At 50.2% G+C, this 26062-nt stretch overlaps 1 long non-coding RNA gene across 2 annotated transcripts in view; it reads left to right on the top strand.

The window, feature by feature from the left end:
- LOC118913077 (uncharacterized) overlaps nucleotides 1-26062 on the top strand; it is a 49205-nt gene that overhangs the window by 7717 nt on the left and 15426 nt on the right. Inside the window, exons 2-3 of one of the 2 annotated variants that reach the window (XR_008993174.1) lie at nucleotides 13647-13814; nucleotides 17405-17562. This is a non-coding gene — a long non-coding RNA (uncharacterized LOC118913077). Of the gene's footprint in view, nucleotides 1-13646; nucleotides 13815-17404; nucleotides 17917-26062 lie in introns of those variants that run through there. The other variant, XR_005025072.2, reaches the window with a different exon arrangement.

Here is a 26062-nt window from a genome sequence, read left to right as displayed (position 1 = left end):
GGCCTGGGAGCCGATCCAGGGCCGGCACCCAGGAATAAGCTCCAGTGGCGAAGCCCAGGGCCCCAGGGCGATTCGCCTTATGAAGGTTAACACACTAGCAGCGCCTGACACGGCCAAGAGGCCGTGAGCTCAAAGGCTGTGTGAGAGATTTTTCTCCAAGGACTCGCTGATGTGATGTTTTAATGGAATACTCCTGAATCTGAATCCTGAACTGGAGCTACAAATAGGTTGATAAGTACCTGACGGTGAAGCAGCCCTGGCCGGAGAGGCCTCCTGGCCCAGGAGTTCTGTTTGCAAAGAAGGCCGGAGGGGAGGAGGACGCCAGAAGGGCAGTTCAGGGAAGTGTGTTCCCTGGTGCTTGAAGCTCCCGGGCCCGGCAGGGGCGGCACTGTGTCCAGAGAGCTCAGCAGAGTGGCCCAAGGCACCCCGGACTCCCAGCACTGCCGCTAACTTGGACAAACCCGGCAATGAATCCAAGCCACGCTGGAAGCGCTCCCCACCCACCTGCTGTCCAGCCGAGCCGCCAGGCCTCCAGGCCTCTAGCACACTCGCTCAGGGACCCACAGTGACCTTCCCGGGCCTGCCCTGTCTGCCTGTATCCCTGCTCGTGCCACCATCAGGGAGCAGAGAGAGCCGAGGGGAATTGCTCAGGGTATTTTGGGGAGATTTTCCTGGCGATCTCAGCTGTTGGTGATTCCAGGGGAGAGTTATGGGTGACATTGGTGGAAAGGGTCAGGGCATGGGAACTAGAACTGGTGAAGGTGGGTGGGAAAGACATAGCCGTGGATTCCTGAGAGACTGTCGTCTTATAAACCCGCGCGAGGCCGAGGGGTGGGTGCGAGGGCAAGCGGGGGAGGGACGCCTCCTTCTGCCTCTGAAGGTGGAGTTGAGGTCAAGCAAATCCTAGTCAGATATTTCTGAGATGGAATTTCAGACCCCAAATGAGGAACTCCTGTTCCCCAGGGTTCAGTTATTCACACAACACGTGGGGCTTGCAGAGAACGTGCTCCGTGGAGGAGGCCCAGCTCTGTTATCTGCCGGAGCCGAGCGTCAGACCCTGGGCGGATGGAATCTACTCACACGGGCCTGGTCTTCCCGCCAGAGGTAAAGTGTGTTTCCTGAGACTGTGTTCTTCCTACTTTATCCTGAAATGTTCATTAGTTTTACATGGAGATAAAAAGGACAAAGGAGAGATCTTTGGTCAAACAAATTTGGGAAATACTACATACTAAATTTCTCTCTTGGATTCGATAATATAGATAAGCGTATTAAAACTCCAAAAAGTTCTGCTGTAAAGAAACCTGCTTAGCTGTATCTCATCTAACATTCCCAAAATTTGTTAGAAAAGAGCACTCTTTGCAGTGTGTGGTAGACAGAACATCCACCCCAAGGTACCTGTGTCCTAACCCAGCACCGCACATGACCCTCGGGGCGACCGGTGTGATTCGGTGAAGGATCCTGAGGGAGGCTGAGCAAGGCCCACCCAGCCGGGCCCAGTCTCATCACGAGGCCAGGCCAGGAGGCCGGACAATGGGGCAGAGGCTGGGGTGGCCCGTTCAGAGGCGTCAGAGGGACCCACGAGTGAGAGGATGGCGGTGACTCTGAAAGCCGGGAGACTCAGGGAGCTGGATTCTCCCCAGAACCTCCAGAAGGAACTCAGCCCCGCCCAGACCTTCACATCACAGCCCGTTTCAGAGTCCTGACTCCAGACCCGTAAGAGAGTAAATTTGTGTTGATTTAAGCTGCTGTGTTTGGGGCGACTTATTAGAGCAGCAACAGGAGGCTAATACATGTAGGAAGGACTAATATCTCATGGTCGATGGATAGAATTTGCGACTCTGAGGACATCACTGCTTAATTGTCAGGCCCGACGGAAGCCCCACAATATGCCTCCCAGGACCCCCACTTCCGCTCAGCGGTGGGCCCTCCTGGAGTCTTGCTCTTACATACACGGCACCAGCTGCCAAGGAAGCCCAGCTTCTAATACATCAGGACGTCATAGTATTAATATTGTCCAATGCTGTGATGACAGAACAGGGCCAAAGGGGCAGAGCTCCTGCTTCAGGGGGTGGGTCCGAGACAGATCTGTGGAAAGCCTGTCCTCGAGGGGAGGCGGGGGAGCTGACCATGTGTGAAGGTGCTGCCCGGGCGCATGGGTCTCCAGCAGTGCGGGCCGCCTGCCAGGGGCATCCTGGCACATCATTCTGTTTGTCTGCAAATCTAACTAAGGAGACACTGTGAAACTTCTCAGGCTCCTGCACAGAGTATTCTGGGAAGAGCTTGGCAAGGAGTCCCTCAAGGTTTGCTGCCAGAACCAGTTCTCAGTCAGTGTTTGGGGCCAAGAAGTCAAAGGGGCTGAGCTGCTGGGTCACAGGACCCAGTCGGTGCTTTGGTGTGAAGGAAGGTCAGGAGGTGGAAGAAATGAGAGGAAAGCATAAACCATCCTGCCAAAATTTTTCAAAGGAGAACTGGGTCAAAAATGAACTTGCTGAAGAAGAAGGGTCCTCCAATTCTTTATCTTTCACATGTTGGGTCTTCAGTGCAAGAATTCAGCAGAGAGTAGAAGCCAACAGGCCACTTACTTCCACGGTGTCACGATGTATTGTTCTGCACGGGGCCGCCCCACACCAGGGGCAAACGACACAGTCAGTGGGTCTGCACACAGGCCGCCATGCGCCTGCCCTGCCCTGCACACACCGCCGCCTTTGGACGCTCTGTCCCAGCTCCAGGCAACCAAGTGCTGAGCGTTGCAGGCCAGGCTCCTGCAGTGGGCCTTCCCCGATGCACCGGCAAAGGCAATCTCTTGCTGCCTGCAACGGCAGGTGCACCACTACTGGTATCTTGCTGATGGCCCTGTGCCATTTTGAGGGTCAGATGTACACCTCTTGGCTTCCTTCCCTAGACCACAAGTTCCCTGAAGCTCTATGGACTGAAGCATCTTCATTAGGGCTCTTTGCTAAACAGATGCCACAAACTCCCTCCATCTAGCTTAATCAGAAAAGGAAATGGACTGTAAGAACCCAAGCCTATTTACCTCATGAGGCCTGGAGCTGATTCTGCCAGTGATGTGGCCTATATCCCTTCTCTCATCTTCCCCCGCGGACTAGGTCCCTAGTGGGGCTGAAGGAAGCATCACAGACTGGGCGGCCTGCACCACAGACGCCTCAGCGCAGGAGGCCAGAGGTCTGAAATCACTCTGGGCAGGGCTGGGGCCTCTGAGGCCGGGAGGGAAAATCTGCTCCCAGCGTCTCTCCCAGCTTTGGGTGCTTGCCGGCCATCTTTGGCGGTCCTTGGCTTCTGGGCACTGCCCGGCTCTCTGTGTGTCCACCTTCGTGTGGTGCTCCCCTCGCACACATCTCTGTGTCCACATTTCCCCATTCTGCGGGGACATCAGCTACATTAGGTGAAGGACCCACCTAACGACCTCAGCTCACCCATCACACCTGCCCCAGCTCTAGCTCCAAAGAAGGTGACGTTCGGAGGAACTAGGGGTTAGGACTGAGCATACGAATGTGGGGCGGAGGACACAATTTGACCCCTAACACCTAGTAACGGAAGTCCCATTTTGGTTGAGGTGACAATGCGGCCAGTGCAGAGCACCTCTCCCCACCCTCCCCTCTCTGTGAGGCACCATGGAACCCAGTGAGATGTAAATAAAACCTGCTGGACAAGGCCTCTGGGGAAGCCAGTGCAGTTCTTGGCCTTGAACCCTTCCTCCCTCCGGGGCACGGATGTGTTGCAGAAGGCAGAGAGGTCATCTGGCCCCAGTGAGGACAAAGGGGACAAGCTAATGGTGCAGGGAGAGGCCAGCAGGCATCCAGGTCAACCATTTCTTTGAGCCACTGCACTATCTCTGGATGGACTCTTTGTCACATGACAAAGATAAACGTCTCCTTATTTAAGTCAGTTATTCTTACCCAGAAACAATTTCCCCTCCCCCTTACCCCTTCCACTGGGCGACACCTGACAGACGGAGACATTTTTGTTGTCACAACTAGGGAGGGTGGCCCAGCACCGGTGGGTGGAAGCCAGAGGTGCTGTAAACTCCCTGTGGTGCCCAGAGAGGCCCCAGCCCTGCAAACCATTACTCTGTCCCCAGAGTCAGCAGGGCCCAGCTTTGAGAACCCTGGTCAAAGTTACTGCAGGCAGAATTTTGTTACATGAAATCTATACTGATAGACAAGGAGTACAGCACAGCCAAAGAGAGGCTGGAACCCAGGACTGGAAGCCATCAGGAATTCCACTGCGTTTTCTCCAAGTCCCCAGGCTCTCCTTTCTGCTTCTCTCTGCAAGCCTGTTCTGTTCTTTTCTCTCTCTATGGACCAGGGCTTTTTGTGTCTCTGTAAGTATACAACCAAATATAACATTCTCTCCTCTCCCAAATTTACATATCCTAAGTTCAAGCCAGGGGTAGAAACTGACTTGTGTCTGTCTCTGAATCCATCCAACTTTCTGAAATAAAGAATTTGATCAAGCCATCCTGAATCAGGTTCCAGATCAACTCTGCTCAGGAAGCAAGTCATCTGGTGAAAAGGAAGCCGCTGGGGCCCCGCTTAAGGAAAGACTAGAAGAAGGAATCTCCTAAACGTGGGGCCACTGACTGGGGAGATGCAGGGGCTGCCACCCTCCAGGCGGGCACATTTGCTCGGTTTCATATCCCTTCTAGCACCCCACACAGTGCTGGGCATATGGAAGGTTCTCAATGAACAAGTAACAGGTGGTCAAGATGACACAGGCATTGCAATATTTTCGGTGACTAAGGACCTGTGTCACTATGCTACTTATTTAGTGGTTCCAGGGCCCCACTGCGGAGAGCAGGAAGAACCTTTTCCCCATCAACTCTCCATTCCCTCCTGCCCCAAGTATATTTATTAAACTTGGTTTTGGTTTTCCAGAATTCTTTGACACCTGTAGCATATTTATTGTACTTTTTTCAGATTAGCGTTAGGACCCATTGCTTTACATTTAAAGGTTCTTCACCTGGAAAAGTACCAGTTTCAGTAAAAATACATTGAGTGTATTATTGGAAAATGACTAATAATACCATTTGAAAACAAATGTGTCCTAACCCTCATAACCTTTAGACACTTGGTAGGTCTGTAAGTCCCTGTCCCTCCCCCAGCCACCATATTCTTAGGTGTGGACTCCATCCCCCTTCTCCACACCCACAGTGGGGACACTGGCCCAGTTATCAGCCCTTTAGGATCAGGACTTTTCTCTCCCATTCCCTAAGGATATTGCTGCACCCCACCCCACCCCCATGCTGGTCTGCAGTTTGTCCAGTTGTCAGGGACTGCTAATCAACTGACTGGTTAACCCGATAAACTGTTCAAACATAGGTGCTTCCAGCTGCGTGGTGCGGCTCCCTCCCCTGCACCTCCTCCATGGAGTGTGGTTTGTGTTTAAACTGGAGTCTTCAAATGGCGTAATCTAATGATCACGTGGTGGTGGGAGTGTCATTCACTGAGACATGTCAGTGGGGAAGATAATTTTGATTGAGGGGCCTTTCCCAGGACCACCGAGCCCTTACAGCATCTCCGTGCATCAAGCACATGGAAGGGCCAGACCCTTGCTGTGCACTTACACACGGTAAGGCATTCCTCATGAAGACCCAGAAAGGTGACATTAGTGTCTGCATCTTGCAAATTTGGAGAAGAGGGTTCCAGGTATTAACCAATTTTCTTCCCTAAGGCTGCATAAGAAATCAACACTAGACTTGAGATGCAAACCCAGGTTTCTCTGTTTGCCTTTACCCCTGCAACCGATCCACCCGCCTGCTGGCTTCTGGGGGAGTTACAACCACTACCTTACAAATAAACATCATGTCCTCCTCCAGCTAGGGAGGGGGGCACCGTATCTACTTCCAGGCTCTTGATGACCACCCCCAGAGACTTAACCATCCCCACAGTCACATCCCCACTGCGTACCTAAGTGAGCACTTGCTGAGATGCTTAGGGAGAAAAGGCATCACTCAGGCGGCCTGGGAACAGATTCACCAGCACTGCCTCTCCTCGCTGGCATCTATGCCCTTCATCCACATGCGAACCTGTTTCTGAGCTCTGCAACCCGGGAAGACACTGGAAGCTGGGGCCCACTGTGACTGCAGGCTCCTCTTCTGTTGCCACCCCTCAGCCTTCCCAGGGAAATTCACAGAGGGCATCCTCCAGCATTTATGCCAGCAGGTCCCGGCCCCCAAAGGGACCATCAGACTCAAAATCCATGAGCAGGCAGGAATCTTGCATTTCACTTTCCCTAGTAACTACATTGAAAGAATTTTTGCAAATCAAATCAGAAGCACATTAGAGTTAATTATATAGTATTAAATTCACTGTGGTGGAAAGCCTTGAAAAATTAAGAATCTTTTCCTAATTAAAATAAACAAATTTCAGGTCACCTCTTTGCTTTCCTTTTTTGTAACACCCTGTGAGTGAAAATGAGACATATTGACATCCAAAAGTTTTTGCCAAAACCCAGGTAAAAAGAAAAAAAAATGCAAAGGAACATTTGGTAAACTGGAATTCTTGACCCTTTATAAACATCAATAGTGATTTATAGCTTGTGCTTTCCTTCCTGAAGAGATCACTTCTGAGGGGGATGAAGAAAACAGCCAGTGATACAATCTCCGTCCTGTAGTCGGAAACATGGCAGTCGTCAGAATATCTGAAGCAAAGGATCAACCAAAGTTTTCATTGAGTCCATCAACCACGAGCTTACTAATAAAGCTGGCGTATTAACTGCAAAGCTGCACAAGCCCTTTTGTGAGAATGTGGGAATGCATAGCCAGTCTTATGTAATTTGCATAGAAATTTCAGGAATGTGAGGGTGTGATATATTAACAGCACTCTATATAATTATTAAAGGATTTTTTTTCAGAGTAAAAAATTCTCATGGAGCTTAAATAAAAACTGAGAACATTTCATTAGTTTTTCTTAAGTTTCTTTCAGACCATAGGAATCAAAATGTATAATAACGGAACTCTTTTTGGTAAAGAGTGATAAGGCTGAGGTTTCTGATTATAGCCACAAATGTTTTAAATAGCTACCATAATTATTAAGAGAAGTAGCCTTCTTTTACATATAGAAGACTGAAATTGTGAGAAAGGAAAAAATGCAAGCCATCAGTACACAATCTTTCAGGGCACCACCAGGCTCTTAGCTGGGATTCATTTTGGTCAGCATTTCAGGAGTGGCCATGTCAGCTTTGAGGAAGTGTCTCCAGGAGATGTTTTTGCCCTCAAAAAGCCATGTTAAAGTAAATGCTATTCTTTCTTTCTACTGGGACTGTGTAATGCTGGGGGACGAGAAGGGAAATCATACACTCGCTCTCATACTTCCTCTGTGTGGTTCTCAGACACAGACCTGACTTGCAGAAAACACGTACAGACACAGGAGAAATTGTCTCACAGCAACATGAAGGGTCTAGACGGGGCCCAAAGTGGGTAGCACTCCCCTGAGTGAAGGGCCTAAGGAAAGAGCGCAGCCAGCTAGATTCATTTCCTTTTTTGATTCTTGGGAGGCCAGCTTTCATTTCCCCAAAGTACACGTTCAGTTGGCATGGAAGCTCCCAGCCTGGCCAGCCCCCGGCAGAGCTGCGGACAAAACCCTGAGATTTGGGGCTAAGCGTTTGGAAGCACAAAACACGGCCACCTTCTACAGACCCATTGGCCCTCTGCCTCATGGTCACATGTCCGGAGCCACGGAGGGACAGCGTGGAGCGCCGAGGCAGGGAAGTCCGTGATGGGGGCTTGTGTGTTTGCACACATGTGCACTGACTGGCACAAGCTCGAATCTGTGTGTGTTGTGTGTGGTCTGTTCTTTGCTGGCAAGAATAAAAATTACAAAGGCATTTGGAGGCACTTCAGCTGGAGGTGCATCTCTTAAATTTTTTTTCCCTGCCTGGTTACAAAGGTCCAGAGGAAGTGAATCTCCACTTGCAGATGACCTCATTTCCACTGTTTCTCAACACTGCGCCTGACACCATGCCGTCAGGAGGACGCTTAGTCAGCCAGGCATGTGGGGCAGAGGGGACTGGCAGGTGCCCCAGGCCTGGCCTGCTGCACATGCCTTCTCTCTGGCTCTGCTGACCCCAGCCCATACACCTCTCCTCCCATGAGCGGCCCTGGGTACACTCACGACCAAGATGCAGTGCAGGTGTTAGCCATCCCCAGATAATAAAGGGCCCAGGTGGACAGGCCTCAGCTGATGGGGTGGGACCATCGGTCATGTGCAGAGAGCCCGGGACCATGACAGAGGCTTCCTGTGATTATGCAGTGGAAATTACTCACCCAACAGAGTCAGCAAAACATGTGTTACTGATGACGTTTGCCAAACTGGCGATAAATTGAGTACTTTATCCTGACCCAGTGACAGTGATAAATGACTTTTATTAATTTGATAGATCAATTCAAAGCCAATAAGTGAAGACATCCAGAAGCTGATCACAGCACTACACTGCCCTGGGGAGCCCAGAGTTGGTTCCGCCAAACGGGAACTTACAGACACGCCAGGACAGCCTGGGAGCCAGCAGAGATTCACAGGACGTTCTCCTCCTCGCTGCTTATTTCTTCAAAGAAGAACAGAAACAGAGCGCAGGTCGGGGCTAGGTCAGAGGGTGTGCCCCCCACAGGACCCCGGGAGAATTCCTAACAGCACAGCGCCTCCCCATGCACGTGCTGGCCCACCAGGCCCCCGCAGGCTATCCCCGCCTGGGGACAAATACCAATTGTCACCATTTCACAAACGAGGAAGTTGAGGCTCCCAGAAGGGTTAGGATGCCACAGTGGGAGCAGGAGGGAGATGGCAAGGCCAGCGCAGGCTGTGGGGCACGAGCCCCAACCCTGGCCAGGCCGCAGAGGGCTTCCCTGCTGGGGCCCAGCGGGGTGTCCGCCTCTGCCTCCTCCCTGCGGCGGGTCCCTGGAGTTGGTGGCTGATTGCCCGCACTCACAGTGCGGGTGCTCACACGCACACTCACACGCACTCACAGACGCAAGCACACACGTGCTCATACTGCCTCACCAACACAGTGCACTCCCACACGTAAACACACGTGCCAGCACACTTACACAGTCCCACACAAACATACCATTCACACACACTACGCTCCCTCCAACGCATTCTCACGCACATACACACTCCACCAAACACACACAAGCACACGCACCGTGTCACGTGAACACACACTCTCACACAGGTGTGGGCGCGGGCCTCGCCGGCAGCCCCCGATGAAGCTGCAGGTGTCTTGTGCCGCTCTGCGCCCCCCTGCGCTCCCTGGCCTGGCCTGCAGAACAGGCTCCCGGCCCAGGCAGCAGGCGGAGAACTGCCACCACGTTAGCGGTGCGCGCTCGGGAGCACGTTAGGAGCGGACCCGGGGTGCCGAGGTGGGAAGCCCGAGGCCAAGAAGGGTGTAGTAGGCGGAAACCACATGCACTGACACTTGTGGGGCTTGGCGAGCACGGCGGCGGGCTGATGGAGAAAGATAAGGAGATGCCACGACGATTCTTCAGAGAAGAGCAGGTCTGCGCTGGGTTTGGGGTTGCCAGGTGCAAACTGCACGGGAGAAACTTAGAAGCTTCTTGGATGGCGTCCGGGAGCCCCCGGATCGGGGCGCGGATCAGACCTCGGAGGACACAGGGCGACAAGCCCGCAGTGCCCGCCAAGCAGTGACGGAGTCCTGGGGGCCCTGGGGGCGCGGCCTGCGCCTAACACTGTTTCCCGTGAAGAAAAGCAAACTGAACAGACAGACCCTGTGTCGGATGGGATGCTCCTGGTGTCAGATGCTCCACCAAGCCGCACACCCAGGGGAAAAAGGTGTTCAAACAACACTTTATCAAATTCATGTGCATAAACAAAATATTTATTTATTTATTTAAAGGACACAGAGCCTGAACCCAAAAAGTTTACATTCAAATAAAGCCGAGAATTATGGAAACAGAAGAATATATATATTCTTTATAGCTGTTCATAAATGTTAAGAAGTCACTGAAATAGCTGCTGTGACTTGGAGTCTTGAAGGAAATTGGATTCAAAAGCTTATCTGAGGAGTGTGATGCGGCTTCGGGGGGAATGTGGTCACTGTCCGGGAGGCAGGCGGCCGCGCCCGAGATCACACGGCAGCGGCCGGGGGGCAGCCGAGCCCCATGGGGGGCGGACGTGGGCTGGGATGCGGGGAGCGAGGCCCAGCCGCCGCGGGGGCTGGGGAGGAGGCTACACTGGCGGGGACGGCGGACATCCTCGGTACGCGGTGTAGCTTTTGTGTGGAAGGAAATGTTGAGGCTTCCAAGGAAAATGGTCCCTCGGCCAGAGAAGCCCCTGGATGCAGGATGGGGAGGGTGAGGGGCCGTGCGCGGAGGTTCCCCCGCCGTGTGCATGGGGGGTGTGAAGAGGCAGCAGCAGGCCACCTTACTGGCAGGCCAGAGACGGGAAGAGTCTCAGAGGCCAAGGAAGGAAAACTGACAGATGACCCACAAGTCACTGACTACAGGGAAGGCAGGAGGGGGATCACTGGAAAACCTAGCGAGGGTCTAGGATTTAGATTTGTTCCGCTTTAAGTACTGATGGATTTCTAAGTAGAGATTTCCTACCAAAATAACAACAGTGTAATTAATAATGGCTGGAGTTGGTCTGGGTCTCAGGGGACACGACCGCCTTGGGGTGTGAGGTTCTGAGGCTGGACCCACCTGGACACTGGGTGGAAAAGGCCCAGCGCCAGGGAAGGGGACAGCCCGGTGGTGGCCGTCCAGCCCTGTGGAGGGAAATGCGGCCGGTCTGGTGCCGCAGACGGACACGTGCTGGCCTGATACCAACCGGCAAGAGGTCATCTGTAGAATCACAGCTTTCTTGTTCTTGTCAGTCGAACATAAATGTAAGAGTCATGTGTTTTCCTTTCTTTAATTTTTAAATAACGTGGGGGGATAATTTTAGATGTACAGAAAAGCTGTAAAGGTGGGCCTGTTGCGGAGCCTCCTCTGCTCTGTGAAATTTCTCAGTCTTTCCTCATTTTTAGTGACAGTTTTGAGGACTACTGGTCAGCAACTTCACAGAATGTCCCCCAATTTTGTTTCATCTGATTTTTTCTCATGAACAGACCATATACATTAGGTTTTCCATGGGAGAAAGCCAAGGGGATAAATCCCATTCTCGTCACATCATTTCGGGTGCACCCTACCTGCATGACGTCCCGAGGGCATCAGCCTCGGCCGCCTGGCTGGGTGGGCGAACGGGTCTGTCCAGTGTGACGCCGTCTTGCCCCCTCTTCCACACTCTGTTCTTTGGAGTCAGGTCGTGAAGTCCAGCTACGCTCAAGGGCAGAGAGTTGAGGTGGGGAGCATCTCCATGAGTTATTCGGAGTTCTTCTGTAAGGAATATTTGTCCCTTTGCTCCAATGTAGGTTTTTATTCAGTCATTTACTCATGTCAACACGGATTCATGTAGATGTATCTTATTCTTTGAGTCAGAATGCAGAACTAACGTTATTTGCTTTTTTGCTCCCACCATTACAGCTTCAGGCATCGAGAGCTTCTCATGTCGGCTCCTGTGTCCCCCTGCCGTGCCCGAGTCCTTAATGCTATTTGAGCACTTCTTCACATTTTGCTTCTATGAGATGCTCCAGGATCATCTCATATTTTCTCTGACACAGTCTTAGGACAAGCCATTTCTGCAAGGAACCCTGGCTTCTTTTATTGGGGAATTGCATTTAGAAGCCATGCTGTGGGCCCTGGATATGCTCAATGCCCCAGGAATGTCCCTGCGGAGAGGAACGGCCCTCTCAGCAGACAGCGCTAGGAAATGCATGCATGACACACCTGTACTTACTTCTGTGTCTGTTTGTCTGCATCTGTACTGAGCTGAATGTGAGTCCACGTTGATATCTCTGACTCCAACCCAGCAGCTTCCCCCTTTGTGTCTTTAACACCCCCTCCCAGCAGTGAGAAAGCTGACTCCCGCCATCCACCATCCGTCTTATTTGCTCGCCTCCACAATACATGTAAAGCTGTTTCAAAACCGTGCACCCATGCCCCTACTGAACATTTTTATCTGTACTTCTGAAGCACAAAATATTCACTTTTATTAAACTTTTGCACAGTAAAATCTTGGTGGAAACATAAAGACAAGCAAAAGAATTGGGATTCAAAAGGCTATCAATCAGCTAGAATGAGGAATCCAATTAAAAATATGAATTAACAGGATACACAAGAGTTTGAACCTAAATATGGACCTATGAAATAAGTAGAGAGTAACAGAGACCAGGCTTATCCGCAATTCGTGTGAGTGCGAAGGGGTGCACGGATCTAGCTGACCACACACTCGCGATGTGGCCATGCTGGTGAACAGAGCCGATGGAGAGAGGCTGCACTGGTGAAAATAGAAGGTTCCAGTGACACAGGAAAATGCCACCCAGACTTTGTACAGGTCAGACACCATCTCCACAGATGCAAGCATTTATATCCATCTTTTAAAAGGTATCTACGAGGGGAGTGCAGTCATGCAGGAAGGGTGGGATCACCCTCTTAAAATACTAGCAGGGACCGGATGTGCCCTGCAGACCATTCCAGAGGATGGAACTAAGACCTGTGAGTCTGTGAATCGTTCCCAACCCGTGGGCTGAACAGGTAAGGCAAGCAGCCGGCCCCAAACGCTCCTGACTTGGGGACAGCAGAGGCAGCACAATCAAGATACAAGACTGGCAGGACACGCTGGAGGTCAGAGCCCAGGGGAAGCGTCAAGGAAAAGCTGGAAGGACAGTCCAACTGGGTGTTAACGACGAAGCTTCAGTGAAAAGTACATACAGAATGAGGAACCAAAACGCAGGAGGTCAGGGGACCAGGGGAGCCGAGGTCATGGAGCAGGAGGAGGAGGGGCTGGGGGTCAGAGAGCACCTTTGGTGCAGCCCCAGGGTACTGCTGGCCTGCAAGCCAAGTCCGTTTGAAGGTCGTGGGGCAAAATGGGCCTGGTGAGGACAGTGAGAGGAAGGCAGAGTTTGTTTAATTAGAAGGAAGGCTTTCCGACAGAGTTGCCCCAAAACAAAGCATGATGCCCATCAAGAGATGGCTTCAGAGTCAGTCAGACAACATTAGGTGGGGTGGCTGTTGATGACAACGTCATGCAAACCCACTGTGACTATGATATTAACAAATGCCAGGAAGAGATGCCTGGGCTACTGTCAGGTTCATGGGGCCACTGAGCCAGGGTGAACCGATGGAGTGCCTCAGGGAGTAAATCACACTAACCAGAGATCCCAGATGCCCAGAATGAAATGGCATGTTTGGGGACCACAAAGCACTGGAAACAGGTTTGATTTAATGTGGCCTGAGAATCTGCTGTAGTGTTTTCTTTTACACGTATATGTTTTTTTAAAAAAAGACCCACATGTTAAACTAAGTCAGGAAGCCAGGGTTCTGATCTTGATTCAGGGGCTCCTCCCCCATCCCTCAGGGGCTTGGGAGTCACCAGGCTGCTCTGAACCTAGATCTCTCAATCCATAAAGGAAAGGGATTGGGCCAGGAGATTTCTCAGGTTTCATTCAGTTCTAGTTTTTTTTAAAGAAGAGATTCTGTTATTTCAAACAAGGGTGCCTAAATTGTTACTTTTCTAGAATGTAATTGAGCCCTTTTCTGAGCCTAGATGTAGTTTCTTTAACTTCTTTGTTAGCAGAAGGAAAATAGATTGAAAAACATACACATCAGACATACCACCCAGGGAAGGAGAGAAACTATGAATGGATTCAGATCATACACGCAAAGGAGCCGAGAAACCAGCTTAGATCTGTGACAGTGCCATGTACAGTGTGTGCCATGAAGACACCGAAATGTGTGAGAGGTGAGACCAGACATTATGGCAGGATGCGTTTAGGAAGGAGTAGGGCCGCACAAAGGCCAGTGCTACTTTGGTTGCACATGGAGAGACATCCTGACATGGGATACTACACTCCATGTGGGCACTGCAGCGCTGGAAGCCAGAAGCAGGCCTGAGGGTGGGGAGGGACATGGGAAGCTGAGAATGGTACTGAGGCTCAGAGGCCAAGTGGTCTTAGCCTCCAGCCTGGTGCCTCAGAGCTCAGCAAATGTGGTTGCATCAGTAACTTGAAGCTAATGGTAGAATGGAGGGGTGGGCAGAAAGAAAATGCTTAATTTATAAAATGTGGATAAAGAAATATACGTCCAGGGTGAGACTAACCCCGTCTGATACCGAGATATCCCTACATACAGGTTGGCAAGTCATTTGTGAAAGGTGTAAGGCCAACACTTGAACCGAGATTCTGAGCAAAACATTTTAGATGAAAGTAAATGTATGCAGAATCACAAACAGAAAGTACACACTGGTTACCAGGGAACAGTGAAATTATTTCCCAAAAGGATTAGGGACAGCCCAGAGCACAGTGAAAAACCATCCTGCCGAAACCTCCGAATCCACATGGTGGGAATCTATTCTTCCCCGAGAAGCAGGCCCGGGAGTCTGGCCAGCGCTATTTCAGGGGTCATCTCTGTGTCTCCACCAGCCTACATTTTTCTTCAGTGGTGATTACCCTGGAGGCCAGGCCTGCCAGAGGGGAATGTCTGTGACCTTGGAGGTCTCACTTGACCCTGCAGTTCTGGGGCTTGGGGAAGAGAGTGTGAGTAATTTAAAATGAAAGAAAAAGGAGTTTGGGACATTTTGATTATTCTGTTAGTTTGTCAGCAAACTTCTTGAGCTTCTAAGGTGGATGAAATACCAAATTGATAAGGGAGTTGAAAAAGAAATGGCATGTTCTTTTGAAACTCAAATCACAGTGTAAGGGGAGGAAAACAATGTGAACAACATCTATCATGAAAATGGCAGCTTTAACAAATGTTAAAATAACAAAACAATAGAATGTTAAAAAGTAAAGAAAACAATAATGGGATGTACAGAAATAATTTGCAAATAACATATGATTTGGAGCATTTGGGGGTGACCAAGGAGAGTTCAAACTCCAACCGAAGACTTCTTCCTTCAGCAGGAACTTAGGAAGACCTCGCCCAAGCCCCTTCCAGGATGGGACACACAGTGTGTGACCTCTTCTAACCCTAAGCATCCTGGAAGCTGAAGTGAGGAGGGTCACGGCTGATTGCAGATGAGGACACTGAGCCTCAGAGGAGTTGGATCACTTGCCTGAGTTCCACAGCTACTCAGTGGAGGTGCAGAGATTCGATCCCAAATCGTCCTCACAGTGACCGCTCTTTCCACTGATCTCCATGGCAACACCGTCAGCCAAACAACGGGTGGAAGAGACATTCATTTTAAAATGCGTCAGTTTGTGTGATAGCAAATGAGAGCACGAGAGGGCCACCTTGGAGAGCCTGTCCCCAGAGTGCTGTTGGTGGACCTCTGCTGACTGCCACTGCTGTCCTGAAGCTTAAGGAGCTCACCTCCATCTTTGACCCAGTTCTCTTTTGCTGCAAGTCCTTGGTCAGGAGCATCCTCACTACTCTGGGAAAGTCTCGTGGGAAATAACACAGGTGCATCAGACTCACTGTGTGTCAGTCCATGGGAGAGAGCGCGCCTCTGTCACTCTGCCTTCTACTAGCTCCCCTTTCCAAAGATTTGGCCTGTACGTCAGACACTGGGGGCCCAGGAGCGAAAGTTTAAGAAGGGATTGCTTCTGTAAATTGTGAATTGCTCTTTCTTGGTTAATTTGGGACTAAAACGGTTGTCAGACCCCAGGACTCCTTGAGGGTATGCCCACCCATGCAGAGAGAAAAACCAGGGCGACTGGCAGGAGCTGTCTCCACTCTCCAGCTTCATGTAGTTTTCCAGGGAGAATACAGTCTCATGGAAAATGAATCTTAAAGGTGAAAAGTTTTTCTTCAAGTAGGAGTTTGCTGCTAGCGGAAGGTTGAACTCAAGTCATTTCTGAATGGGAACACCACATTTAAGAGCCTTTAAGGTTCTGATAACACTATATAAGATTTCTCCATTGAAATGTCACGTTCTGCAAGTAGGAAATGGGTTGAAATGCAACTCTTCGTTATCATGGTTCCCAAAATGATTCTGTTCTTTGGGCCTCAAACCTTCCAGATGCCCCTGTTCATTGTTGAGGCCTGGCCTGGGGTTGGATCTGATTTCCAGTCTTGACTCCGTGACACGATGTGATGTGGGACCAGCCATATAGCTTCTCTGTACCTTAATTCCAGCTCTAAACTCTAGAAATGCTGTGACCCAACCTTCAGACACCTGACTACAATGCTTTAAATATCACATTCTGCACAAAACATGGACACAGGTGGTTAAGTACCTCATTCAATATTTGTCACATGAATGAATGAATGAACAAATGAGTGCCAGCCAGTGATCTGAAACCATTTTTTTGAGAACTCTGAAAGAACAATCAATGGCAAAGTTCAGCAACCAAAAACTGGAGACTGTGATTTACTGTCCCCGAACAAGTTGGAAAATCTTAGTAAGAGATACTTGAAGCTTTTAAGTATCATCTTGTGGTAATAATGACCTCTCATGCATATTTATGTACTTAGCTTTATAATAACCACTTGAACACTAGTTTTTTTCCCTAGGGAATGAAGCTATGTGAAGTGTGACAAAATTTTCCAAGTTCAAAGGTCCAAATATGTAAAATACAAAAATGTTGGAATTTCTTCCTCGAGTAGAAAGCACCTTTGTGTTTATTGACTCAGGGAGTATTTAGACACTCAAATCATCCTTGCAAGTCGTCAACTGCTTGCTTCCCCCTCAACTCAGCATTCTTTTCCGGGGAACACTGACTGGCCTGCCTCACTGAAGTATGCGTGGGTTCGTCTGGGTCAAGACAGGTAATATTTGGAGAAGGAGAAAACCGTCTGGCTGTCGGGTATTTAACAAAGAATTCAGAACAGGCTCCGCAGCCAGAGATGCTTTGCAAAACTGTTTTGTTACCATTACTCAATGTCATTCATTACCATCTCAAAGTAAAATCATATGACCCCATTTCCGCAGTAAGTTAATTATTTTATTTCTTTGTATGAGACAAAACACTACTTTTATTGTTAATTAATATGCTAAAATTAGGTTATACCATTCTGGACATGTGAAATTGAATTTAGTACTTTCAAATATATTTTTTAAGCCAGTTAAAAATAAATGCCTTCAAATGTCTTTTCTTTTTCCAACAGCTTAAATTTCCTTCCTCTGAAATTTCATTTCTTCCTGCTGTTAAATATGACATAATGCCACTTATTTTCAAAGGGAAGAGGGGAATGATAATAATGAAACATTCAGCTCACATTTCAAAATTCAGATATTAATAATTGAGCCCCCCCAAAAAATGTGGCAAAAAAGAGATAATCATCCATGGGTTTCAGGACCAAAATAATTAAATAGAAAAGTGAAAATTGTTTATTTTTGGACTCACTTCAGGCACTTAAGACATTTCTTTTTTCTTTTTCCATTGACCAAAGTGAAGATATAATAGGAAATTCAGACATTTCTCTTCTTGAAGAAAAGCAGAAATAACCCGTCAGTGCCAGAGGAAGAAGCACGGAAGCCGCAGCGGACGGCGGGACACAAATGGCTTCGTGAGTCTCTCGGTTCTTCGGCTCTGATGAAATTCCACCCAGTACGTCTGCCAGAGCGCACTGTTAATTACTTTTCTATTTATTTAGTAGACCTACAAGTGGAAAGCAATCTATTGCCAGGGAATTGTTTGAGTCCTATGCTAAGTAGATGGCATTCCGATCCGGTGAGGTTGACAGCAGCTGGAGCTGAACTTTTATCTCATTGCCATGTCAGATTAGCACCCAGCAGGCCCTCCACACAATAGGGTTTTTTTTCTTCTCAGCAAAAGGTTAATAGTTCTTAGAAGTCAATAAACTGATACTGGTCAATTTCTTTTGTCAGGCCCTGCTTCATTTTTCCCTAAAAATGATAGGAAGGATTAAAGGTAAAGTTTAAACCCTTTAAATCCAAAAGGTAAAACACACTTTAAAAAGTTCGCTGTCTCTCCTAGAGCTGAACGAAAGAGCAAGTTCACATCTAAAACTCTATGAAGCTTACAAGCCTGTGATGTGGCTTTATTCCTTTGCACCAGGTTTTCACCAAGCAAACGTGTGACTTGTGGCCACAGGAATATGGGCCCGGCCTTCCTTCTTCACCATGGGTCACTTAGCCATCCGCTGAGAGCAGAACTTAGGTGGAGATAAGACTTATCTTTGCAACCCACTTTGGGTTTTCCGGGGGCTGGGGAAGAAGCAGATGCTGTGGACGTCCAGCTGAAAGGCAGTTACTTAAGGCAAAGAGAGGAGCGCCAACCTGGGCTGATGGATGAAAGATGAATGCAGACTTCTCCCAGGCAGCCAAGCAAGGCCAGGGGGGACTCTCAGCTCAGGAGGAGGAAGTGAGACCCTGTCCCCATCTCCGTTTCGATCTCTTCCCATTATTTGCTCTGCTTTTATTCCCCCCACCCCAGTAAGACTGCAAGCCACATAGTCTCCTTCTAGAACATTAAAGTAAACCAAAAGAAGCAGGGGTAGAGAGGCGAGCAGAAGTGAGATGCACCAGCAATTAAAATTTGACTTCCTGTCTCCAGCTGTTAGTGAGACTTCCCTCCTTTAGTCAAGCCACCGCTGAGGCTGGGTGAGGTTCTGTAGGGCTGCCTCCCTTTGAGCCCGCGGCTCTGGGGGCTGCGCCACGCTGTCCCCACCCACCCTCACCCAGGCCGGCCTGCTCCCAGCCCCCAGCCTGGCTCTGCCCTCCCGGCTCTGACTCCAGCTTCCTCCCGATCTGCTCACAGAGGCCTTCATTTCCTTTGACCTTGTACTCCTTCAACAAGCATGTCCTGATGCCCCACGGCCCACGTGGGTGATGCCCTAGCTCTGAGCTCCTTGGCACTTACGGAGACATGCCCTGCCATCCTTACAAGCTCAGGTTTGCTTTGAGAGCAGGATTCCGCCGTCCTGCAGCAGGGCCCTTCTGCAGGCCCTGGTGAACGTGCTATGGCCCCAGAAAGGGGACGCGAACCTGGGCGTGCTCCTCCTCCTGAACCCACTGACACTCAGCTGGAAGGCCCTGGGTCCTCCTCTGTGGCTCTGCTTCCCAGTCCTTCCCGTTCCTTCCTTGTGGGGACCCTGTCCTCCTTGTGGCCATGTCCCAGCTTGTGTTTTGCTCCCTGCTGCAGAGCCAGATCTTCCCATGGGCTGGGCGGCCAAGTCGGTTTCCCAAGGAGAGCACAGGCTCTCCCAGACCGCCTGCTCCAGGCCCAAGCCCCCTGCCCTTCTCTTCCCCACCTTGACCCTCCCACTTACTCGCGGGATCCTCAGGGGATGCTACTTTTGTGAGGGATAAGATTAGATGCTCTCTCTTTTCTTCTCCCAGTGGGAGAGTCAATTATGCATCAGAGTCTATTAATCTTACAAACAGTTATGGAGCTGAAGAGGCTGAATTGAACAGCTGAGGTTTTAAAGAAGTTGGAGTGTACCAGAGCCATTATTATAATGAAGCTCCATGATGTATAATCACCTCTCTGGGTGACCAGGCACAATTCTTTAAGTTGGAGAAATCGTAAATGATGTGCAGAGGAATTTTTATGTATACAAAGCACCCTCCCAAAATCTTGGGCTGAAAACCAACAGTCCCAGGTCCCCTGTCTGGAGAGAGCACCTACCCTGGCCTGACCGGCCAGGCTCCTGTGCCTGCGTTCCTAAGCTAGCAAAGCCCGCAGGCTGGAAGGCACCTCCTCTGCTCCTGGGGCCTGGGAAGAGGATGGCCAGGATGAGGGAGAGATATGCTGCTGTCCTCTTCTACTAAGACCTGTTTGTATGTCTCTTAAATTTGGTTCAGTGGCATAAAAAAGGGAATTTATCTTTCTCCCCAGATGCAACAAACAGATGCTGGGGACCAGAGATCTTGCATAGTCAATAAAAGATAAGTCATAAAGTCTATAAAACTGCTGAAAGAAATCAGAATTTCAGCAAGTTCCAGTTTCTTTTTCTCAGGCTGCTTCTTTTGATCAACTATGGGGAAAGAGGGGAAAAGACAGTCATGCATAAATTCCATTTGTTATCATAACATGGTAGGGAACATGGCTGGAAGAGAAATAGAGGAGAGATGATATTTGGGCTGTGATATTGATGAAGGAGAAATGGAGAATGATGCCAGTGATAAAGACAAAGCTGTCATAATCAATTAGCGTTTAACTTTTTATAAAGATCTCGGAGGCGATGGGTTCTTTAGATTATAATGTGCATCTTCAAAGTAATTTTGAAAGCTATTTAAATGATGCTCCCTTTTTACAACTCTACATAATTTGATTATACAAACCATCCTCCAGTCCTTGGATATGCAAATGCAACATCAAAATGTTTTTTTTCCGAGTTTCGGTAGAATCTGATGTTTTTTGCACAAGCAGCGAGAAGTGACACAGATTGTAGCGGGGCAGCAGGAACCCACTGATCTGGCCCTGGGACGCTATTCGGGTCTTAAGGTATCACTTTTTGAGAATCACCATTAAGTGAAAAAATTTAGGAACCAAAGACTGGGTAGTGATTGGGGCTCGGAGTCAAACTGCCTTGGACCTAATCCTAGGGCCCCTAGGATGCTGAATTTATGAACTAAATTCTCAGAGCCTCATTTTGCCTGCCTGAAATGTGGGAATAATAAGGTGTGGCTCACAGAAATGTTCCAAGAGTTAGCAGTTAGACCCACAGAAGTCACTCCACTGGCAGCAGCTGCTCTCTTTGCCGTAATCTTATTATTACTGTGAATGTTCATAAAACTGGGTTATTGCTTTGGCAGTCATTTCTCAAACAGGTATCAAGTGGTGTAGTGGAGATGATGTTGAGCTGAGGCCTGAAAGAGGAGTACATTTGGCAGACAGATGGGACTGGAGCCCATTTGTGTTAGAGCGGAGGTTATCAACTGGTGTGACTGTTCCCTGGGGGCACATGTGGCAATGTCTGGAGATGTTTTTGATTGCCATGACCTGGGGGAGCTACTGTCTGCTAGTGGGTTAAGGCCATGGGGAAGCACTACAATGTTGGGGACAGCCCCCAAAACACGGAATCATCTGGCCCCAAATGTCCCCAGAGCCCAGGCCGAGGCACCCTGGGCTGAGGCACCAGGCGAGCAAGGGGATGCAGGAGGGTAGGTACGCCTGGGAAACCCCAGCTGGTGCAGTAGGGCCGCGCGCCCTTACTTACAGGAGAGGAGTGTGGGAGTGCGGCTAAGGGTCAAACTGTGTGGGTCTTACAGGCCACTGCTAGCTGGGGTTGGTCCTCTTTGTGCCCCTTAAACTTCCCCTAAAGTAGCCGATGTTGGAGGAAACTGAACTCAGACCAATTGGGAAGTAATCCCTGTAAGAGCTCAAATCCCTGTATTATACTAAAAGTCAAGTAAATTTTGCTTCTACTCATAATTAAAATGAAAAATAATGATGTGGTCTTTTTCCCCAACAAGTTTAAAATCAGCACTTCATGGACACCAGCACTTCTGTGTAAACCAGGAGGACGAGTCTGAACATGCACCGTGGGCCCTGAAGAATTTTGAACAGGGGATGAAGAGCAGGTGTGTGGGTCTGAGTCTTTCTGTCACTTGGGGCCACACCAGAGTGAGCCAGCCCAGCAGGGTGACAAAACCCACCTGCCAAAGGGCTGAAGGATGATCTAGTGTCCCCGAGACCCCAGGTCATGCTTAATTTTGACCTGCCCACCAGCAGTAGTGCAATCCGAGGAGAAGGATCCATTAGCACCAAGAACCCTGGACCTGAACAGCAGGGGCTCCCAAAGGCTCTGGCTCTGCTACTCATCAGCTGTGTAACCTGAAGAGAATCACTTCACCTCTCTGGCCCCAGGGGAAGCTGGGTGAGAGAAGCTTGCGGGCTCCCAGGCCTTGCACTAGGTGCCTCTGGGCAGCAGGGTAAGCCTTTCTGCTGGGTGCTCACACAGGGTGTAATCTGGGAGGGCCGCTGAGCCCCTGCAGGCCCAACAGCACAATTATGGGCTTGGGGAGGTGCAGTGGAATTCGGCAACAGTGAGGTTAATTTCCCACTTTCATAACTTCATTCCTTTGAGTGGAGAACTCCTCAGCCTTTAAGAGTCCCTTATTATTATACAAATCTCCTGAATCCCTTATCAGCTGGCATCTCAGGCTCGGAGAACCCTTCAGCTCATATTAACCAGAATGAGACTGAGGAGAACAGCGGAGAGAAGCCAGCTTGAGTCACGAGAGTATAAATACCATTGATTCTTTTTCAAATATATTTACTTACCTGTTTATTTAGGTAAGGCTCTTTTACTTTGGGGTTGCAAGGTATTTTACAAAACTAGAAATGGATCTTTATGAACTGCCTGAATGGCTGTCGTTGAACAGAAGGCATGTGAGCAGAGGGAGCTGGGGAACTGAGGACCTTCGTTGCTCACTTCCAGGCATGGACTCTGTAAGGTCTTCCTTGTCATCTAGAGTCATGAGCAAACCCTCAGCTCCTCCCATCTGTGTCCTCATCTGCAAACCGAGAAGTTGACACAGATGAACCACAACACCTTCAGCCCTGAGCTGGCGCGATTAGGAGAGGCGGCTGGGTGGTGAGAACCCGGACGTAGCTCTGCTCAGCAAGCAGAAGGCTGGTGAGGCTGGCAAGGGAAGAGACTCCCTCCGAGGGCCCTTCTGGGCGGAAAGTGCTGCTTCTGCTCAGTGGGTAATTGACGAGGAAGACGAATGGCGCCAAAGTGAAGGTGGCGCTGTTGAAGGGGCGAAACCAGAGCCATGGGTGTAAGTGGATGCAGTGGGGTCCCACGAGGAGGAGGGGAAGCTGAGAAGGGAATGCAAGCCCTGCAGCTGTTTCTTGGACCCCAGGCAGCAAATCTCAGAGGGGTTGGGGAAGGTCAGACTGACAACAGAGGGTTTGCCCTCCTAACTCAGAAACATTTGTGAAACATGATCTTCCCTGTCCAGCCTGTTAATCCCAGTTATTCAGCAAGAATTGCGGTCATATCACAGGGCACTTTAGGCGCTCCCCATGGCCTGCGCAGGTGGCTCTCACGGCGGGTGTGTGTACAAGCGCCCACGGCCCTTCATTGCACCAGATCTGAGCCCTGGTTTATCGTGCAGCCCAAGCCTAGAGCTGCCCCTGATGGATGGCCCAGGCGATTGGTTCTCACGGGAAAGAAGAGGCCCACGTCCCTGGGGCGCTGGATCTGGAGGCTGAGGCTGAGGAGATGCAGACACAGGCCAGTGGCAGGACCGAAGCCGGGCCCTACCCAAACAGCCCTTCTGAGGAGCAGGAGGTAGGAGGGGTATCAACATACTTCCTACCACTTTTAAGCATTAAAAACTTAGATCGTTATGCATGAAATATTCATAAACTGGCCCAATTTCACATTTTTATTGATTGACGCAGAGAAATCTGTGTCTCAGTAATACAAGTCCTGGATTTCATAACACAGATGTTGTTTTTGAGAATTGTATTTACTGAGATGTCAGACCTCATCTCATCTCCAGGGGCTGTGACCTCACCCACTCCTCAGAGCGAAGCCCACTGATGAGGACCCGCACACTGCAGCTCTCTCAGGCTCCTGGGCCAGAGCTGTGCCTCACCCAGCATGGGCAGCTTGGCATCAGAAGGCCAGAGCTGAGTCTGGGTTGCAAGGCCAGCCCTCAGGCTCCTGTCTGCCCATCAGCCCCAGATGCAGAGTCAGGGGTTGCCCCTGTGGTCAGGAGTCTGGGCAGCTGGGTGGGCACTGTGCTCATCACAGCGAAGATGCTGTGGCCACATGTCTGTGCCAGGTGCTGTCCTAATGCCCCTGACAGCCCTGAGGGGCACTATTGTTAGCCATTTTCAGATGAGGACATGGAGGCACAGAATGGGTGAGAAACCTGCTGAATCTGCTGTGGGAGAGTCAGGTCCACCGCTGGCAGCCTGCTCTGCAGCCCACGGTCAGTTGGTCCCCAAGTGCAGTCCGGTACTGAGCCGGACTCTAAGGCCCTTCAGATGGTGTCCAGAGTCAGAGCTAATTTCATAATAACACTAAGATATTATTGGTCTTCTCTTACTCTCAGGAGTGGTCCAGAGGCTACCTGAGGTGTGGTGACATCATCGCTCTGACAATTAATGGCATGCATGTCTTCAAGACATCACAGGCTTTATGTTTAATAAGGTCAATATTGATAGATATAGGCTGCCTCTTCCCTTTGAGATTCTCAATGCTTTTTAACTGTGTAAAGGGATCCTTAAACAAAATGGGTTGAGATCCACTGCTCTGTGCTCAACACCCCAAGTCCTTCTTGTGCCTCCTCTCCAGCCCCACCCAACCCCCGTCCAGCTGCTGAGGCCTGCAACCTCCAGCCACCCTGCCCACCTGTCACGGCCCCAGCTGGGGTAACTTCTCCAACTCACAGCCGCGTGCGTAACCATGGCTCATTGTTCTCACAGCTGACTGGGGCAAAGCTCTTCTTCAGGAACGCGAACCTCAAAAGCGGGGAGAGCCTGGATGTCATTGGAGCAGCAGCGTGCGCATGAGGGGGTTCCAGGCAATGGTGGCACCCAAGGACCTGAGGAGGTTCTGGGGAACAGTGGCACCAGAGGACATCGGGGGTTCCGGGGGGCCATGGTGCCTGAGGATGTGGGGGGGTTCTGGGGGACTGCAGTGCCCTAGGACGTGGGGGGTTCTGGAGGACGGCGGTGCCTGAGGACAGTGGCTGCTCTGGCCTTTGTCTTGGTTCCTGAAGTGGATTGCTGGGCTCTCGTGTTAATTCTCTGCACTACCCCAGTAGCTGTCAAATACCCTTTTATCACTTAAGGTTGTTTGAAAAAACAGAAGTGTAATTAATGGGAACAATTTAATAGATGCTTCCTGGATTCTCCACTCCATCTACTTATTATAATCCACAACTTTACCTCCGGACACCATCAATGGCCAAGTTGCTTGTCTCCTGCCTGGAACTGCTATGGGCCATGCTCACTGAGGGCCACCCCCAGCCAGCCTTAGCACCATTCCAGATCTTTCCAGGCCTCCTGGGTGGTCTCCACTCCTTGTCTCCTTGCCTACCACACAGCTCCTCAAAGCTTCAGTGAAGGCGGGACACATGAGACACTAGGCCCAACCGGCCTCGGTACCCTCTGGAATATTTACTCTTTGGGCTCTAACCCCCACTGAAAGACCTGGGTGCCTCTTTCCCCAGAACAGCCTGACTGACTGGCACAAAGTCCTCCTCCAGAAATAAGCTGGCCATTATATATCAAGAGAAAGTTTAATTAAAAGAAAATTAACAAACATTAACTATGATGCAACAGGAAAGATGTGCAAATCCCATGCCACATTTGGGCATTCCCTCTCTGCTACTTCCCATCCATGGTGTGGTGACTAGCAGCCCCCTAGAAGACATGTCTGCATCCTGACCCTAGGAGCCTGTGAAGGGGACCTGTTTGGAAAAACGGTCTTTGCAGGTATAATTAAATTAAAGATCTTGAGATGACATCATCCTAGAGGTGGGTCTTAAATCCAGTGACAGGTGTTCTGAGACACAGGAGAAGAGACAGAGAGAGAGCAAGATGTTCCCTGAGGACAGCGGCAGAGATTGGAGTGGCACAGCCATGGGTGAGGACGCCGGCAGCTGCAGAGCTGGAGGAGGAAGGAACAGAAGCGCTGTTAGAGCCTCTGGATGGGGCACAGCCCTGCCGACACCAAGACTGGACTCCTGCCCTGCGGAACTGTGAGGGATCCGACTGCTGTTGTTTCAGACCACCGAGTGGTGGCAGTTTGCTCTGGCAGGCCCAGCAAACGAGTCCACCACCTCAGGTGGAGAGCCCAGGGCTCAGGGCCCTCTCAGAGGAAGGGGTACAGGTTTGCCGGACTCCGCAGTGCAGCCCGGGACAGGCCGGCTGGTGGCGGCCCTCCTGGCGGAAGGCCGAGTCCCTGCAGTGGGGCCCTGCCCAGAGCACCATCTTGAGCGCACAGAGGCCGAGCTTGCACTGCTCTTGTCATTCCATGTCACATAGGCGCTCTCCACTCTCCTTCTTTCTGGTTGTCCCCCACTGGGCCTACGCATGTGAAATTATTGTTGAAGGAGTGACTTGGGCTCACCCGACTCTCTGGCCCCCCCAGACTGGGTAGAGCATCTCCTGGGAA

The sequence above is a fragment of the Manis pentadactyla genome, chromosome 12 (genome assembly GCF_030020395.1).
Source record: "Manis pentadactyla isolate mManPen7 chromosome 12, mManPen7.hap1, whole genome shotgun sequence".
Taxonomy (NCBI): domain Eukaryota; kingdom Metazoa; phylum Chordata; class Mammalia; order Pholidota; family Manidae; genus Manis; species Manis pentadactyla.
This window is presented reverse-complemented; position numbering and strand designations above follow the sequence as displayed.